Below are 6,299 nucleotides of genomic sequence, written 5' to 3'. Positions count from 1 at the left end.
ATTTTTGCAGAAAAACACATTTTATCCCCCACATGATTTTTTCCTGAATTACCGCTGGTGTTGCTCTACAAGAGATTAAGTTAAGTGCACCTAAGCATTAAATGACTAGGTTGTAAATGGTTTTAAAATTAAGTATAGTACAGTCAGTGTGCACTTTATTATGCTACTTGCTTGTTGCTACTGTGTGCAATAGTGTAATTATTTTATTTATGCATAAATATTTATTTTCACCACTGAACTCTTTTTTTTTCTTGTTCTACCTCACCTGTTTTTACTATTTGTTAAATATTGTTTTTTTTTGTTCAATAAATGTTCCTTTTTTTTAATTCAGACTTGTAAAATTGTTATCATGATTATTGTGTCATATTTATGATGTAAATTGAGGGAGCAAAAGTAGTATCGGCTCCAAATATCGGCTCAAGAAAATTGGCAGCCCGTATCGGTCATCGGCTAAGGCTGATGAAAAAAAATCGGCATCGGCACTAAAAAAATCCATATCGGTCGATCTTGCACTGCAGGAGGGATTTTGGCCCACTCCTCCACACAGATCTTCTCTAGATCAGTCAGGTTTCTGGCCTGTCGCTGAGGAACACGGAGTTTGAGCTCCCTCCAAAGATTCTCTATTGGGTTTAGGTCTGGAGACTGGCTAGGCCATGCCAGAACCTTGATATGCTTCTTCCAGAGCCACTCCTTGGTTATCATGGCTGTGTGCTTCGGGTCATTGTCATGTTGGAAGACCCAGCCTCGACCCATCTTCAATGCTCTAACTGAGGGAAGGAGGTTGTTCCCCATAATCTCGCAATACATGGCCCCGGTCATCCTCTCCTTAATACAGTGCAGTCGCCCTGTCCCATGTGCAGAAAAACACCCCCAAAGCATGATGCTACCACCCCCATGCTTCACAGTAGGGATGGTGTTCTTGGGATGATTCAAGATTCAAGAGTTTTATTTGTCACATACACAGTTATATACACAATATACAACTGGCAGTGAAATGTAAACAGGTCCGCTCCATGGACAGTGCAAATAACAGTTACAAGAAATTAAATAGAAATAGAATAAAATTAGAATAAAAAGTATTAACATAAGTAGAATTATAAATAAATCAAGTAAAAGATAAAAATAGGAAATAAGATAAAAATAAAAATATAAAAAAATATGTGGATATGATAAGTGAGATAAACTGTAGACTTAAAAATAAGTGGTTAACATAAAATATATAATATGTATATATAAAGAAGTATAATGTGCAAGGTTTATTACAGGTTGTTACGCAGTAACAATAGGGACGTAAAGTGCAGTGCAATTGCAGTATGTGGATGTTAATGTTAAAAGACTGTATGTTTATGTGTGTGCGGGGGTGAAGTGAGTCACGTGACTGAGTTCAGGAGTCTGATGGCCTGGGGGAAGAAACTCCTCCTGAGTCTTTCAGTCTTTGCCATCAGGCTACGGAAGCGTTTACCAGATGGCAGCAGGGTGAAGTGAGAGTTTGCAGGGTGATTAATGTCTCTGATGATTTTAGTAGCTCTACCTCTGCAGCGTTTGGTGTAGATGTCCTGCAGAGACGGGAGAGCTGAGCCTGAGATGCGCTCGGATAAGCGCACCACTCTTTGCAGGGCTTTGCAGTCGTGACTGGTGCTGTTCCCGTACCACGCTGTGATGCACTGAGTCAGGACACTTTCTATCGCCCCTCGATAGAAAGTTTTCAGGATGGCTGGTGAAACCCTGAATTTCCTCAGCTGGCGCAGGTGGTACAGTCTTTGCCTGGCTTTTTTCACCTGTGTCTGGATGTGTGTAGTCCAGGTCAGATCCTCGGAGATGTTCACTCCCAGGTATTTGAAGCTGCTCACTCTCTCTACCGGTGTCCCGCTGATCATGAGAGGGGAGTATGACCGATGCTGTCTCTTCCTGAAGTCCACAATCAGTTCTTTGGTCTTGTTAACATTCAGAGAGAGACAGTTGTCCTGGCACCATGATGTCAGTTGCTCCACTTCGTCCAAGTATGCCGTCTCATTGTTGTTGGAGATGAGACCTAGGACAACAGTATCATCAGCAAACTTGATGATCGAGGTGGAGCTGTGTGTGGACAAACAGTCATGGGTGTAGAGAGAGTAGAGCAGGGGACTCAGCACACAGCCCTGTGGAGCTCCAACACTCAGGGTGATGGAGGTGGAGGTGAACTGGCCTACTCTCACCGCCTGGGGTCTGCCAGTGAGGAAATCTTCAATCCAGAGGCAGAGAGAAGAATTCAGGCCTAGATCCAGGAGTTTGTGTGTTAGCTTAATGGGAACTATGGTGTTAAAGGCTGAGCTATAGTCAATAAATAGCAGCCTGACATAGTTCCCACTTTTGCTGTCGATGTGAGTGAGGCAGGAGTGAAGGACGTGAGAAATGGCATCTTCAGTCGATCTATTGGGACGATAGGCAAACTGAAGAGGGTCCAAAGTGTCAGGAATGGAGGAGCAAATGTTGTTTTTAATGAGTCTCTCAAAGACCTTCATGACTAAAGATGTGAGAGCCACTGGACGATAGTCATTTAGGCAAGAGGGTTTACTGATCTTAGGTACAGGGATGATGGAGGATCGTTTGAAGGAGGTGGGGACAACAGATGTAGCAAGGGACTCGTTGAATATGGATGTAAAGAGCCCTGCGAGCTGATCAGCACAGGACCGCAGAACACGACCTGAAATACCATCCGGCCCAGCAGCTTTCCTGACATCCACACGTTTGAGTGCCCTCCGAACCTCGTCCTCCGAGACAGAGATCACGTGACCGTTGCTGCTCTGAGGGACTCTCTCTGACGCGTCACTCGCCGGAGTCGCGCTGCCGCGATTACCATCAAAGCGAGCGTAGAAAGAGTTTAACTCGTTCACCAGCAACGGATCAGCTCTCACCTCTGCAGAGGATTTAGTTCCAAAAGCACAGATGGTTCTCAGTCCCTGCCACATCCGCCGGGAGTCGTTGAGTTGGAAATGAGATTCCACTCGGTCTTTATAGCGGAGTTTTGCGGCTTTAACGGCGCGCCGGAGGTCGTAACATGAAGCTTTGTACTCCCTCATATCCCCCGTTTGGAGACCGGCATTGTAAGCGGTGGTGCGCGAGTTTACTGCAGTGCGATGGTACTCATCATTCTTCTTCCTCCAAACACGTTTAGTGGAATTATGACCAAAAAGTTCTATTTTGGTCTCATCTGACCACATGACTTTCTCCCATGACTCCTCTGGATCATCCAAATGGTCATTGGCAAACTTAAGACGGGCCTGGACATGTGCTGGTTTAAGCAGGGGAACCTTCCGTGCCATGCATGATTTCAAACCATGACGTCTTAGTGTATTACCAACAGTAACCTTGGAAACGGTGGTCCCAGCTCTTTTCAGGTCATTGACCAGCTCCTCCCGTGTAGCTCTGGGCTGATTTCTCACCTTTCTTAGGATCAGTGAGACCCCACGAGGTGAGATCTTGCATGGAGCCCCAGTCCGAGGGAGATTGACAGTCATGTTTGGCTTCTTCCATTTTCTAATGATTGCTCCAACAGTGGACCTTTTTTCACCAAGCGGCTTGGCAATTTCCCCGCAGCCCTTTCTAGCCTTGTGGAGGTGTACAATTTTGTGTCTTTGGACAGCTCTTTGGTCTTGGCCATGTTAGTAGTTGGATTCTTACTGATTGTATGGGGTGGACAGGTGTCTTTATGCAGCTAACGACCTCAAACAGGTGCATCTAATTTAGGATAATAAATGGAGTGGAGGTGGACATTTTAAAGGCAGACTAACAGGTCTTTGAGGGTCAGAATTCTAGCTGATAGACAGGTGTTCAAATACTTATTTGCAGCTGTATCATACAAATAAATAGTTAAAAATCATACATTGTGATTTCTGGATATTTTTTTTAGATTATGTCTCTCATAATGGACCTGCACCTACGATGACAATTTCAGACCCCTCCATGATTTCTAAGTGGGAGAACTTGCAAAAATAGCAGGGTGTTCAAATACTTATTTTCCTCATATATATATATATATATATATATATATATATATATATATATATATATATATATATATATATATATATATATATATATATATATATATATATATTCACATTTAGGAGGAGAATAAGCCTAAATGTCATTGTGCATTTTAAAAAATTATTTTTAAATATTCATAATTCTTAAGGATTGACAATTATTAAAACTTCTGAAAGTATCAGTTTATGTCCATACATTTGCCCAAACCGAGGAGTTTATGAGTGTGTGTGTGTGTGTCTCACCCTCTCTGCAGGCTTCAGCACACTCCTCTGCATTGGTCATCGGCTGCTCTGCGTTCTGTACGATGGAGGGTAAACGCGCATACCAGCTCCGCACCACATCCCGCACCACATCTCCCACACACACACACACACACACACACACACACACACACACACACACACACACACACACACACACACACACACACACACACACACACACACACACACACACACACACACACACACACACACACACACACACACACACACACACACACACACACACACACACACACACACACACACACACACACACACACACACACACACACACACACACACACACACACACACACACACACACACACACCTATGGAAGCTTATGGGTAGCAATTTTCAATTCAATATGCAAAATGGCAACACATTTCAGTATTTAAATGTACATTTTCCATACATGTGTGCAACATTTGGAGCAAAATGATAATTCAAATTGAATACTATAATTTACATTTGCTATTTCCTACACTAGTTTTAACGTATAATGCAAACTTTTTTTTTAACGCTTATAAGTTGTAAAATTAAAATGTATTACAGATATTATTAAATCTGTCAATGCAATTAGTTACTTTTTAGGGAGTAATGCAATATTGTAATGCATTAGTTTTAAAAGTAACTTTCCCTAACATCCCTAGCTCGTGGCATTAAGGCGATAGGGAAATTGAACTACCTACCGGGGCAGAAATGACTGTTTGATTGTATACTTTTCACATATCTTCTGCGGTCACTCACCTTGAGTCGTTTCTGAAGAACAGAAAGATCATGCTGCTCTTCAACCAAACTCTTTTTCTTTTCTTATTCCATCGCAAGCTATCCATTACGAAAAAGAAGTATATTTCAAGGTCATTTTCTGAAGGATACTTAAGTAAAGTTCAAGTATACTAATATCAATGTGTACCAGTAGTAAACTTGTAAGTGTACCATTTTAATACTGCTTGGGACTAAATTCACACTTTAGTATATAAAAGTATACGCTTAAGTGTACTATACGTGTACCTGTGGCCTGTGCACAACTACGCTTCTCATTTGTACTGCATCTGTACAACAAGTGAACTTATAAGTTTACTAGTAGTTTAGCCACTATACTTGTAGTAAATTTTTTTAGGTTGTGAAAGTACACTTTGAAGTGTACTCTCAGTAAACTACTAGGTCAGCAGTTTTATAACTAGTTTTCTTTAAGTGAACATCATTCTTATATAGTTTACTAATATATATTATTTCCACACTTTTGAGTTACTATGTTCCTATATTTACGAGTTACGTGTTAAGCAGCTTCATGCACTCTTTTTTTATCAACAAAAATACATTTAAAAAGCTGAATAAATATCATTTTAGTCAAAGACTTTGATCGGATCGGATTCAGAATGATGACCAAAATGGGGTAGATCGAGTCCGTCAACACCCCCAAAGTTTCACAGCCGTTTCCTCTTCATGGGTTCAACATTGCATTCAGCATTAGGCAGTTTTGAATTATATGCTGTTTTATGGTCGTGTTGTTTTATATTACTGCTGCTGCTTCTTCCCCTGTGCTTTGATCCGGAGATTCTGTACTAGAGGATGTGTCATAGCGCCCCCTACCGCATAACAGTGAAAACATAGATAGGAAAATTCAGATCTGAAAGAACATTTCCTACACTGTAGGTGAAGTAGCCTACACAAAAATCCAGATACTCAGAATTAGGAACGTATCTTTTTTCTTTATAAATCACTATTTTCAAACAATGTAAGTTGACAAGACAGTATGTAAAACTGTGAAAAAAGTAGGCCTATCAATCAAAAGAGTAAACACAACTACAAGCCATGAGTACTCAGAACAGGTAGCTAATTATTATACTTTTAAAGTATATCTCGATCAAAAGATTGACAAGTATGTATAGTCCAAATGAGCCTACTAGTCTGGCAGTATAACTCAAGTACTTAAGTGCAATTTTAAGTAGCCTATTTCTCTGAGAAGTACATACATAGACTGAAATACTTTCTTATTTTTTTAGT

This window comes from Gobio gobio (assembly GCF_949357685.1).
Source record: "Gobio gobio genome assembly, chromosome: 8".
NCBI lineage: Eukaryota > Metazoa > Chordata > Actinopteri > Cypriniformes > Gobionidae > Gobio > Gobio gobio.
This window is presented reverse-complemented; position numbering follows the sequence as displayed.